The 14,084-nt window shown below is 39.7% G+C and overlaps 1 protein-coding gene across 10 annotated transcripts in view; it reads right to left on the bottom strand.

Annotated features, from left to right (window-relative positions):
- Positions 1 to 13,700, bottom strand: part of VEPH1 (ventricular zone expressed PH domain containing 1) — an 83,788-nt gene extending 70,088 nt beyond the window's left edge. For 2 of the 10 annotated variants that reach the window (XM_035334918.1, XM_035334927.1), the window contains exon 1: positions 635 to 776. The gene's annotated coding sequence lies outside the window, so the exon portion shown is untranslated. Of the gene's footprint in view, positions 1 to 634; positions 777 to 3,460; positions 3,532 to 3,888; positions 3,975 to 6,137; positions 6,435 to 11,224; positions 11,305 to 11,790; positions 11,809 to 12,160; positions 12,408 to 13,127; positions 13,174 to 13,638 lie in introns of those variants that run through there. The other 8 variants (XM_035334921.1, XM_035334923.1, XM_035334922.1 and 5 more) reach the window with 8 other exon arrangements.
- Positions 13,701 to 14,084: the final 384 nt, after the last annotated feature.

Genomic DNA, 14,084 nt, shown 5'->3' with positions numbered 1-14,084 from the left:
GATGCACCAAGCGCGCTCCCAGATTGCCCACGTGGTGCATTCATGGCCAAACTCCCCTCCTGAGCTGATGAACACAGTTCATCGCGTAATTATTAACTGAAATATATAGCATATCCTTAATTCCTGTGCTCTATTTTATGCTATTTTTCAGAAAAAAAAAAGCCAATTGTGAAATACGTGGTAAAACCAGTGCAAAACACTGAGAAGTTTCCAGAAATAGTTAATTGAAACAATCTCTATTTTATCAGAATAGACAAAACCCTGAATTCGATCTGCCATAAGCCTGACTGTATGTTTTTTAATTTAAACTATTTAACTATTTAAAATGATTTAAATAGGTAATTTAATAGATAATTAAAAATCTATTAATATCATTACAGGTTTTTATTATTATTATTTGCAGCAAGACAAAAGCAGAAAAAAGCTACTAAAATTCTAAACCCCAAGGCACAAAGGGCTCGATTCTCCTGGCAATCTCGAAGACCTAAACCAGCAGTCACCCAAGTAAGGTGACGGTGCTCTGTCTCCAACAGAGGAGACTGGGCCCATCGTACTCATACTCAGCAATTCCCAAATTTATAATTAAAATTTCAAAAAGCCATAGACAAAGTGATTTTTTTTTTTTTTTTTTTACCTGTTCACGATTTCACAGTGACATCCTCAATGACGTTTAGAGGTGTAAAGTTTGTGCTCTTTGAAACAAAGCCTGTTTGCTTTGCTCTGCTGCTACCACAGGCAACATCCAAGGGCACGAGTGGAAAGCTGGGGAATCTGGTGGTAAGCAGTGAACCCGAAGCTGTTAATTGCAGTGCCAGGAGTAAAGCATTTCAGGAATGCAGACTAAAGCAGCCTAAAAGTTACCAATCTCTCCGTCAGGTGACTAAATGAACCTAAACGCAGAGAGGCCTTATCTTTGAATGAAATGCTCTGTTTCCAGGACAAAATACAAAGCCTATTCCACTCGACTGCAGTTGTTTTTAATAGGGAAAACAGAACTCTCAGTGTTAGCGGAAAGCTATCCTTTCCTGGGAAGAAGGCTAGAAAGAAAAACTCAGTAAGCTCACACTGTTCTGTTCACTTGTTCTTTTTCTTGCAATAGAGGAGATTTTCTGTCCAAAGGAATAAATGCTGTCATTCTGTAACACTTCACGTGAATACAAAAGAGGGTCTGAAGTTTTTTGGCTTTTAACATTACTTTTAGAAGTAGCACAACAAAATCTGGACATAGAATTCAGAGAAATGCTTCAGGAATGAAGTTCCTTTTGATCGGATGCACTTAAACACGGCTACCTTTTCCTGGCCTTTGGCAAATGGTATCTACTCCATGTGCTTCTGCAGAAGAGTTTCCCAGAAAGGTCCTGTGCTGTCTGATGGACTGATTCCATTTGTACATGTTTTATAGACAATAAGGACAATATTGACAAACATTTTCTTAACCATAAGCTTTGTGAAATGGAATTGTATTGTCATCTTAATACTTAAATTTCATAACAGTTCCCAAAAGACTCTTCTTGCATAGGTCTTACATGGAGAAAATTGTTCTTTAAGCATCTCCTTACTAAAGATTTTAGTTTACTGCTAGTAGGTAGCTGCCACTGAAGAAAAGATAAAACATAATACACGTCTTTTATTCTTAATAAAAAGAACCTGGTTGGACAATTAAATTGCTTCAGAGTATGGTTCCTGAGATGCCTCATCAGCTCGATTCCACAGCGTCAGAATCTTTTTGTTCAACAGGACAGACATCACTGTCTGATCAGCATCTGAGCTCAGACTTACATTTGTGCCTCACGTACACAGTCAGTGAAAATAGGCAAAAGGACTTGCCAAAGTTCCTCCCTCCTGTGCAGATCCCCGTCAATGCCCTGTCCATGGGGGCTAGCAGCAGGGATCCACACCTTCACGTGGTCAAAACGTGGGAAGAAAGCAGCGACTCCAGCTCTCGTAACAAACTCCAGGTCATCATTATGCAGAAAAAGAGACAGCTTAAAACACAGCCCCCTCCCACAGGTTTGTGGTGCTCTCCCACATCTAATTCAAAGTTTTTATTCTGATTTTCTACACCTAGATTCTTTTTTCATGATGAACTGAAAGAGCCATATGTTCCCTGGGACCTTGAAGCTGCTCCCCTCCAAGGTGAGTCTCTTAACTTGCTGGAGGCACAACATTCTTACCAAAGCTCCTTATCAGAAGCAATCAGAACAAAAGCTAGCCTGACAGGTTTCAGAGCTTGAAGCAATTGAATTGGTCTGTTTGCAAAATAATTCGCCCAATGAAAGAAGATTAACAATAAAAAATTCACGTAAAAGGGCCGTCGGACCTAAAGGCATCCAAGGGCCAACTGAGCTCAGCTAAAAAAAAGAGCCATAGTTTTATCAGGAACTCAGATTCTGCAGAAAGACATTACAAGAACCAAAAAAAAAAAAAAAAAAAAAAAAAAAAAAAAAAAAAAGTGTTTTTGGAATCAGAGAGGAAGGGGAAGGAATAAGATACATTGAATTTTTAGTGGGGCAAATGCTGCAAGAAGTTAGAGTCATTTCCATAACTTGCAAAGGACGTGAGATGAAAGTACGGTTGCTCAGTTTTACCAGATGATGCTATCCCACTGAAAACAAAAGGGCCACCTTTGAAGAACTGTGTAGTATTGTTAATCTAGCTGTACACTAAACAACATAAATATGAAAAACCCCCAACCCCCTCAATATACTTCAGGAATTTTTGGAAATGCAGGCCACCTGCACTTAACGTTAAGTGAACCTTACAGCATCTTCCAGTTTTCTCACTAGAAAGCAAGAGGCACCTAACCTCTTACTGCACGGTTCAAGGAAATTAGAAGGGACTGTACATAATACTGCATTTCAGAACAAGGTTAAACATTACCGAGTCCTGAGCTAACTCATCTCTGCAGTAAAATCCATAACCCACAGCCATGAGGGCTAAACTCTCAAAGCCACTGACCGGTTGCAGTTGAGCACATCAAGAGACAACAACCTGGGAGGATGAACCTTGCGGGAGCCACACCAAGGAAGGACTCTACTCCTAATGTAGACCAAGGGCTCCCAGTTCTTAATCCGGTCCCAAACCCCATTTTCCTCCATGACACCCATTTTGTCACAGGCACCGAGCGTGGTTCTCCTCAAACACCGCAGCGCTAGAGCCTTGCCAGCTGATGTTTCTTCTTTACTGATGGATCAAGCAACCCTAAAAGCCAGAACTCTTTGATAAAGAAAAGGTAAATTTCCTTTTCAGTATAAACTGAACACCCAGAGCAAAAGTTATTTTAGATTTAATTGTCAAGCAAAGTACACAAGAGAGAATTCTCCTTAAGTGAAGAGACTTGTGTTAAAGGACTGGGAGGCCAGAGGTCCTGCTGTACCATAGCAACCCCATGCAATCCCAGCCCAATGCTTCGACTATTCTATCAATAAAAAGGAATAAATAAATAAATACATTTCCTTACCTCACGGACACATTGCCATGCTTAATGCACTGCATTGTATGAAGTGCTTTGGATGCCTTGGGTGAAAGATGCTATAGGAAAGCAAAAACACAATAGCATTAATAACTCTTTTGCACGTTTCAGCACTCTGTGTGCAGACTGTAACACATATGCCACAAGATACCACCAGGAATAAGACTGTGTATTTCAGGGAACTGGGTTTAATATTTAGGACATAGTCCTACTAAAAACAAAAAAAGCACAGGAAAACAAATAGGACAGCAGCTCTACAAAACCCTGTGGGAGTTTGATGTTATTTACACACGCATGGATTGAACAAAGAGAGGTTGGGATTCCCATTCTCTCTGGGGGTGGGGACAGATATGTCCAACAACTGCATATTTAGTTTTATTTTACTTTTCTATGAATAGGAGGAAGATGACAATCACCTTCAAAGTAAACTTTCACTCTGTGTGTACAGCAGGATTCCCTTCTCTTGAAATCCTTCACCCCCACCTCACAGGAAAAATCTGTTCTGCGGAATTAGAAAAAGGATGTCTCGGTCACAAAATTTCTAATGTCTCCAAGACTGCTGGATACTTCCTTCCCCACATGCATCCAGGCAGGAAAAAAAGAAAGCACGGATACATTTCCTGATTATTTTGGGCCTGAAACTTTCCCAAGAACATTCACATACGTAACTTGTGGATAGAATATTGCAAGATATTTTGGACAACTGCCCCCCTCCGTGTTACAATAATAATTCAATTTATTTTTGTATTTGAAACACATTTACTTACTAAAACAGAGCGCCCTTTCGAAACTTTTAAATAAAGTTCTCACATTTTTCAGTGAAAGAAAAGGATTAAAGATGATTTTGAAAGAGCATCATTTTCACACAGGGTGAATAGACTACAGCAGTTCCCATGGGATCAGCTGCATATATTTAAACTCTTCCCACAAGACAACCATTGTTTGCTACAAGCCTCTGCCTTTTTTCTGTCATGACAGGTTTCCACACTTCATGTCGTCTAGAGATCCCATGGATGCTGAGCTGGACCAGATGATGAAACAATGAAATGTTAAGTCTACTAATTAGGATTTATTATTATTATTATTATTTTTTTTTGGGGGGGGGGGGGGGGGGGGGGGGCTAATGAAACACCTTGCTGCAGTCCTGGGAGCTGCAAACTGACTAATGCCCAGTCCTCATACAAAAAGAAACTGTATTCTTACTGGAAGCAACTGTAAAACAATCAGAGGAAATGTACTGCCTCTTAAGATCCATCTCTTCTAACAGGCTGCAGGGCTTTTAGGGAGGTCTGTCCCCACTCTGAAGGTCAGTGCTCTTCCTTGACATGCAAACCACCATGTAAATATTCTCCCCTGCAATTAACTGGCTTAACTGGTAGGTTTTATAGCTCAGATGATGCTTTAAGTGAGCCAGATCTCACAGATCTGTTGCAATTTTGGCTGCAAAAATCCATGCAGAACAAATCCGATGCAGAGTGGAAAGAATGTACCTGTAAACCTGACAGGCGTGCCTCTTGCAAAAGGTTTGTAACTTTGCCACCCAAAAAAATATTTAACATATCTGCTTGATAACCTATGTACTATTGAGAGAGTTTTATACAATTTTCATTGTATAAATAATAAAATCCAAGGCTTATATTTGGCTGTTGCTTCAGAACACGCTAATGCTATAAGTAACACAGCAAAACCATTTTTAAAAATTAGTAAGACAGATTTGTAAGAAGTCAATTTCTAAGTAGCTTCTTTAAAATAGGATGCTAGAATAACATTGCTAATGTATCTAAGACTGCTTCATGCAACAAATACCCATACACTTACTGTCATGGCGATGCTGGCACAAGTTCACCATTTTCAAGTATTTCTTAATGAGAATTCATATACATGACAGGTTTTCAACACTATATGACATTCCAGGAAAAGGACTTGTTAAAAAGTTTTACTAAGTGTAAAAACGTGCATTTCTGTCTAAAGAGCATGAGAGACTACACAGAACAGATCATCAGGAGATGACAACAGGATAAGGACTCCAAGAATTTCACTCTGGAAGTAAAAATGGGACTAGAACGATTAAAAAATAATAATAAATCAAAGTCCCTGATCCTCAATGTCTCCTGAACTGGAAGTCACCAAACAGTCACTGAATATCCTAAGGTGCCTCCCAGGTATCTGGCAATCCACTCCAGCCTCTCTTCAGTACATCGTTTAGCACAGACACCTTCTCCAGTCTGTATTTTGAAAGTTCCCCTAACAAAAGGCAATAACCCCACAGCACAGGGCACAGAGTGCCTTCTGAGAGCAGGGAGGAAAGCGAAATGCATTTGAGCCCCAGGATGAATCAAGAACGCTGTGGGATTAACGCCCATGCTGTAGCACACCCCGATCCACAGGCACTGCCTTTTCTCTCTAGCGAACTACAAGCTAATTCAGAACAGGTTTTTAACAAACATTACTGTAATACATTCATACACCTAATAACCACAGTTCCTGCATTCACAGAAAAAACAGTCACTTAACCGGTATTAAAAGACAATATTTTATATGGTCTCAAAAACTTCTTCCATTATTTAATATTTGGATGTGCTACTCAACTTCTTTCCACGCAGTAATTTATTCATTATTGAAAGTGTTACATGAATGCATATTTATTTAAGTTAGTTATTCATACCTCTCAGGAGAGAAACCTCTGAAAAACATTAATAATTGAAGGCAAATTGTTGGTCTTTAGAGAAATTCTGATAAAATCCATTACAACTGTCAGTTCCCCTTCCATCCCCCTGTCTCTGGTATGTGAGGCTGCTGGCTCGGTGCACAGCCTTGTCAAACCAACCGTACAGTCTATTCAGTTACCCTGGAGTTGTCATGTGGAATCAAGCAAACAAATATCTTCTCTCCATTTTCCCCAACTCCAGAACTCAAAAACAGCTCAGAACTAATTCTTCCCAAAGCTTAAAGGCGGCAGCAGCTTGAGTGGAAATGCTCCGAGCTCGATATGGAATTGGAATTAGTTAAAAGGATTTATCAACAGCCAGTGGTTACATTCAGTTAATTAATAACTTGCTTAAGAGCAACGAGGAAATTGCAGCAGTTAATATAATATAATATGGGGCCTCTTGTCAGAAGTCAGCGAGAAGGCTGGACTCCCTGTGTCTTTGGAGGAACACCAGCCCAAAGAAAATTCAGGAAGGAGCAGGACGCCAGGCAGGACGTGCATCCTTTCAGGTGGCAGCTGTCCTGTCTCTCCAACCCAGAGAACTTCAGGCCGCCCATACAAAGTGCCACTGCCCGGCTGAAACCTGTGCTCAGGACCTACCTCAACACCTCCAAAGCCTGGCAGCTGCAGTGGAGAAATCATTTCGAAATCTTTCTGGCAGATTTTTGCACGCAAGCTGAACGTGCTTGCCTTCCACATTAAGCACGTCTGTATGCTTCTCCCTTTAGCTTTCCCTTGATAAGTAAATTCCACATTTCCAAAGCATTAACCGTAACTAAACCCTGCGCTACACACAGGCCCATGGGGAGTTGACAGAACCGATATCGGGCTATATTTTCCCTCTCCTTGCTGAGCACAGGAGCAAACCCACAGTGGGAGTGTCCCAGCACTGGCATTTTTCTAATAATGGTTATTTGGATATTGCTTTGGCCACCTCGCAGAACAGCAGAGGGTAACGTCAAGCACTCTCAGCCAGCTACTTACCCAGAAGAAAAGAAAGACTGTTTGCCCAAAGATAATGAGGAGGCACGTTTGTACGTTTTTGTTAGGTCTTTTGTCTTTTTGCAACACAGTAAGGATTTATAAGTTATAGTTTTAAAAAATCTGCTCCACAGAATATACAATGAAGTTATGAGTCCTTGATTTTAACAGTAAGCACTCAGAACAGCTTTTTAGCTCCAGATCATTCCAGCATGGCCTCTACAACCAAGTACAAAATTAATGGTGGGTGAACACATACTTTAATGAAGCTAAGAGACTTTTTAAAATAAAAATAAAAATAAGATTGTGTTCACTGTATCTTCCTTTTAACTTCGTATGCATATGAAACACACAGTTTGCTTCCCTCCTACCTCTGTGAGGCTATGCGAGGCTTACAGGTTGTTAGCGCAACATAAACCTTCACTCTAAAATTGCTTCCTAAACACAAGATACTAAAAAGTGTTTTAAAAATCAGGATGGCCTAACTATTGGCTTAGGAGAGCACAAAAAGGATCTTGGATTTTACTTCTGCATCTGATTTAAGTTACCGCACCGTGGGAATTAACAGGTTGATTCCTTCACTCTCTGTAAGCAACACAAGTAACATTTCCCCCCTGTGTCTGACAATCTTTTCAATTTTTTTTGTACAGAAGGAAAAGTAGAACCACAGGCTGGTTTTGTGCTTACTCAAACGCAGCTCCAGTCAGAGCTAATCACAGTCCTGAGAAGATTTATGTGGAAAAGCTCTTCTGATAGCTACACGAAAAAGGATAAGATGAACGTTGACTGCCTTCTCAGGCAACCCATTCCCTTAATACCATGAGGTGGACAGCAGCAGCAAGGGGTCCTGCACAGAATACATCTTACCCTGGAGTGAATGTTCTCTGCTCCCAGAATCATCTGTACAGTCAGAGAGAAAACCAACAGAGACAGCTGACTAAGGAGTGTAAGGCAAAGTAAAGATCAGGTGCAAGAGACCCAAACAAGCTTGGAAAAGAAGACTGATGGCATTACCTTGAAGAAAGACAAAGCAACATGGCACTTTCCTGGCTAGGGGCTTCAGTCCCTTCCAATCTGTACACTCGCTGCAGGGCTTTGCCATGCTAGCATCACCCTTTACAACCCTGACATATTCATACCTTAATTTTTTTTATTATTTTTTTTTTTAATTGATGGATTCATTGCTATACACCACTAATGTCACTAAGACAATGAAATGTTAGCTAATGCAGGTTTGCACATTGAAGAATGTCACAGGAAGCCTCAGTCAAACCACCCACTGCAGACTTCTTGACCGTTCTTCGACTTCCCTCCTACCGTTTATAAAAAATACTACACAAAGAACACTGAATACCACTGGACCAGGATATGCTTGGAACGACAAATGCAATTAAAGACAATAAATAGCACTTGAGCAACTCATGACTCTAAATCATATAATGCACATGATAAACAACGTATTGCAATAAGGCAAAGACTTACATGTGTATTTCACTATCTGAAAGAGGAGAATTGACTTTATGAAGGCATTTTCCATCCTAGAAAACAATTGGTTTTAACCTTCATAATAGCTGCAATGAATTTGTGTCCTTCTTAAAGTCCTGAAAATAATGTATTTCGTTAGACTTGTTTAAATAAACATCTTGTTAGGAAAGAAAGATGCTATTGTTCTCTCTGACTAATTGGTGAAGAGAAACAGAATATTCTGTATTCATTGCATTTAGCCTAAATGAGTCATGTTATCTCCTACTCAGACAAAGCAGTTTAATTTTAATAACAACAATGCTGACAGCTACAATACTGTTCTTGCAGAAGTTTGCTTGTAAATAATTAACAATTGTTGTAGAATGAAAGTGGGCTTTTTGATAGCTCTATTAATTTCACAGTCAAGCTGAAGTCTCTTTAATTTAGAGCATTCATAAAAATCCACATACACCCACAACCTACTAATGTAAAAAGATAATAGAAAAAAAAAATCAGGTTTATGTCCCGGCATACGTCTAGGTGCCAGAAATCTGCTGTATGCCCAAAATCAGCCACAGAAACCAATGAGGCTAGTACAGATCATGCCTCCAGATAGTTTACATTAACTTCAAAAACAGGCAATTATTAGTCTAAAGTCTGTGTTCAGGTGATCAGCAAGCTCAAATAACAAAGTTTAGCTCTGTGTTGTAGGGCCTGGTGGTCAGCCACCAGTGGTAGCACTGTCAGAAGACAGATTCAGCACAGATGGCGCACTGCCTACTGCTGTCCTTTAAACGTGTGCACTGATGCCTCAAAATCTTGCTAAGCAAGACACTGATGACTCTTCCCTTACTCCACTCAGATTTTTAAAACCTGGCAAAAATTCCTCTGATTCTGATGGAATCAGCGAGGACACAAATACCTTGAGGAACATGGAAACATTTCCATTGTAAGCAATTTCTTTACCTACCGCATGCCACAGAGTTAACTAGTTCACAGCTGCATCTTTTACACAGATACCAGCAATTTTGTCCAAGAACTATAGAAACAGATTCAATGCTTCCTCTACCATGAGATAAATATAATTTGATTTTCTTTTCCTTTCAGATAACGTATCCTGGTGTGTCCATTCCGCTGAGGAAGAAACACTTATCTCCAGAAGTAAGAACCTCTCAAAAGCTCACTGAAGTTAATTGAGCAACTCCTAGAAGATTTTCGTCTTTTGTTCTCCCAGTAGGTATTTTCTCAAGTTTCCTTATGCCTATTTGCTGTCCCAGATAAAGAAGTGAATAATGACACAGGCATTTATGAAGTAATCTTTGGTTTCTGTATGGACCAGTTTACAAGAAGTATTTCTGGGCCATGTATTTGACTGGCAGCAGTCCAATAATTAGTGTAATTGCATAATTTCATACACTGGAGTATTTAGGATAGCAAACTCTCCTGCCAAACAAATTGTTAGATATCAACCTAATATTTCTATCAAATTCCGTATTAACTATTAACACTATCTTTTAACTATTCTACTTATTATTTGGAAACTAAGGATTGTTTACACTCCAATTACCAACAAAGCAATCTGGTTTGACGCTTTTAGAATAGCTGTTTATTTCTAAAGGCCAAACCTTGTGTTCCAGACAAAGTCAAAGCTCCTGTTGAAATTAAAATAGGTTTTCCCTGAATGAAGACTAAAAACCATAGGATCTGACCCGTTGTCTCAGAGGAACTAGATTCTGCCTCAGCACGGTAGCTGTTCGTTAGTTGGGTTTGTAGGTGGCTATTGCCTGGCAGCCCTATCTTGTAACAATACACAGAGCTCATTATCAGCTGCACTGCTCCAAAAGGCTCATCTGCATCACAAAAGACAACATCTGCTGTGCATCTAAGTGCCATCTCACTGATAAACTATATCAGAAACAGAAAAGTTTGAATACTTATTTCTTTATAGCCACTGCTGTTTTGGAGAAAGTTCCAAAATACTCATAGGCAACAAACTAATGTCACTTCAGGCCCACCTGATGGTTCTTCAGATGCTCAGCATCCTTCCTTGCTGTGACAGACAAACTGTACACACACCCAATCCATTTTTACACACTCAGATGCATACATGCACACACACCCTCTCACATTCACAGTTTTGCATGCCAGATAGCCTATTTTCCTTACCTACCTGAATCATTTTCCAATTGAACTGCATATTTTACTTCAGGCATCTATTTCCACTCACATTGTTTCCCACATAAAGGGCCTTCTTAATTGAGCTGCATAGTTTATGAACTGTGGTAATTAGCCGCATAACTCCACCGCTGAGTTTTTATATACCGTACCAAGCAGCATACTGAGCATGGATTTGCACCTCCGTAGTTACAAGCTCTGCGAGTTGAGGAACGCTTCAACAGTCCCACTGTATTTTTCACTTTTAAATTTCTGTATGTTTTGCCTACTTTCCTACCCTTTCAACCCTGAATGGGTAGAAGTCTGCACTTGGCTTAAGCCAAGTCTTTTTAAGGGTCGCCAGGCAAATGAATTAAACTGCTGATGACAGCCCAAGTAACCCTTGTATTCTGTCCCTGAGAGCAGAAGTCAAGAAAACTTACCTTAGGAGACCAAAGGCAGCTACTCCCACACAGAAGAAAAAGCTGCCTGACTGCAAGGGACTGTTTCAATGGGCACTCACGCTCTTCATTTCTGGTTAAGAGCCAGAAACCTTTTAAAGAGTCCTAGAACCGGGGAGGAGAAGTGGTATCGATAAGCAGCAGTGAGGACATGCTGTTCTCAGCAGCCTGGAGACAAAAGCTCAGCAATCAAGACGTGCCTGCTGCAGACGGGAACAGCATCTAGAACCAAGACTGGTTCTGCACAGCATCCCGACACTTCTCGTCCTAATTAACTCAATAGGCTAACAGTGATTATTAATATTAAACACCTGTCCTCTGAAGCTACTAATGATACCAGATAATCCGTACCATAGCTCCACATTTAAAATTAATACAAGCATTTCTGCTAGCTTTTGAGAAAGAAACGCATTGCACATTGGCACAATGAGCTCATGCCTTTCCTGTGAACAGGTTCTCCTCTTGGCTATGGACAGATGCCAAAGTAAGAGTCAGTATTTAAAAACTACTGAAACATCTGTTCAGGATATAATACTTCAAAAGCTTACCATCATTAATTCTATAGCTCACAGATGAGCACAATGCTCTGAAAGATACAAACATAAGGAATCGTACTTCCACCAGGCACTCTGAAGTCAACAATGGCAGAGCTAAGCAGTGGCTCAAGGAAACCAGTCAACAGAAAAAAAAGAGACAACACCTCATGGGAGAAATTATTTAAATGAATTAATATCAGCATTAGTATGCATGCCTACCTAAATTGCTTTCCTAGACATACTTTTGTTTGCTAGATTTGCAGAAGAGAGTCTCTGTATAAAGCGAGCATGGAACCATAGAAAAGTAGGATTGGAAAGGCCTCAAGATGTGATCTAACCTACATCCTTGTGCTGAGGCAAGAGCTGTCACGTATAGACACACCTGATGCTTTTCTGCTGTTGCTGCTTCCCAGAGGTAAATGTTTCAACACTTTACAATTAAGAATTTACCCAGTAGCCAAACACTTCTTCCAATTTCATTAGGAACAGACGATAACAGATCACTGTTTTATTACAGGGCCTCACTTTCTTAATGATTCTTTGCTCTCTCAGATGTCTCTCATGGAGCAAACAACTCATTCAGCTTCTCACCTTTTTCATGTTCTCTTGTCAATTTCCACCCCACCCTTGTTGACTCTCTGGTCTCTCTCTCTTTTCTAGCAGAGATGCATTGAAAACAGAACACCGTGGTCTACCCCAGGCCTTTTCAAGTGTGATTACAGTAGGATTACAGTCTCCCATGTCTTGCAGCCATCTCCCAATGAGCACACTTCAAAGCTACAGCTGCTTTTCTCCACAGCATCATGCTATTGACTCATCGCTGTGCTGTAGCTTGGCAGCACTTCCCTCATATACGTAACCATTTTTAGCTTCTCACACCATTATCTGTCACATTTGGCAATTCCTCATGTTTTTCTCAGTGCTTTTCCATGTCCTGTTCAGTTAATTTAACCTTAGGGCAGGACCTAAGCAAAATTTGATTCATAAAGCTTTCATGACCTCTGATTCCTCAGGTTTTTTTTTTTTTCTTTTGTACTGCTGTACCTATTGTCTTTTTCCTTAAGCATTCCCACTTGCCCAAGAACCTCCTACCCGCAGATGTGGCACACGGCTAACAACAGGGGCTCCAGTATGAAAACAACTCCCTGAAATTTCAAAATATTGCAGAGAAACCATATTTTTCCTCTCAAACTAGAAAATTAAACCAATAGTCTCTGCAATGCAAGTCAACATCTTCTCCTTTGTGTCCAAAATGTGATTCTCAGTTTTTCCCCAGAAGGTCTGAATTTATCAAATAGTGAGGTGTACACATTGCATTAAAATGAAGTAATAGAAAATTCAGTGTTCACCTTTCACGTCCAACTCAGTAGTAAACTGATCCAATTTTTCTGTCAACTACGTTATGGGGAAAAAGAAGAAAATAGGAAAGAAAAAATCAGATTAACACATCCTGAGATAAATGGTATTTCAGCTAAGTTTAATCTTACTTTTGAAAGGTGCAAACTCATCATATACATCTATATGGAGAACTCTGCAGAATACCTGGGAGGCTCAACATTATGACAGCCACACCATCAAACTGTATATGTGTTTTCTCCACCCCTCAGCTAGGCTCATGGGGCAAGACAAGAATTTAAGCTGGGGCCTGAAATTCCCATATCCAGTCCAACCACGTTTAAACATAAAGGTAATTTTCTCCTAATCGCCAGGACTGATTACCCCTTTAATCTTCCTCATCAGACCATAAATATATGTTCCTCTGTCTTCTTGGAAAAAAAAAATAATAATAATTTGACTTAAAATACAAAATAGCTTGATATTCTAGAGTTAAACGTGATCAAGCAGAACTTTTAGTCTTACCTGGAAGTTTTCTAAAGCTTAAGTAAGTCTTCCCTGATCCCACCTTCTCATTAATTCTTGCAAAGGATCTCTCTCTTTCCAACTGGTTACTACAAAAATGTTCAGATAATAGAGACTGTCAAAAAGAACAGCATTTTCTTGTCCAAATAATATTCAGTATCAATTCCATTTATCACACCTCATTAACAGAAAAAGAAATGTAAAACCATCCTGAATGTCTTCAAATCTTAGATGAATCTCATTAGAATCCTTTCACCTTAAAAATTATAAAATTGGCTTCAAATTTACAGCCTCATAGTACCTTCACTCACACTACACTGTACTCCCAGGAAAGGGTTAATGTCATGCATATATACACAGACCAAGGACTTTATTTTAATGGCAAGGCAACAAAGAAGTTCACTTAATGACAAGTTCTTGGACTAATGTATTATTCATTTTGTTAT

This window comes from Oxyura jamaicensis, chromosome 9 (assembly GCF_011077185.1).
Source record: "Oxyura jamaicensis isolate SHBP4307 breed ruddy duck chromosome 9, BPBGC_Ojam_1.0, whole genome shotgun sequence".
Classification (NCBI taxonomy): domain Eukaryota; kingdom Metazoa; phylum Chordata; class Aves; order Anseriformes; family Anatidae; genus Oxyura; species Oxyura jamaicensis.
Note: the sequence above shows the minus strand (reverse complement) of the source record. Positions and strands in the feature narration are given on the sequence as shown.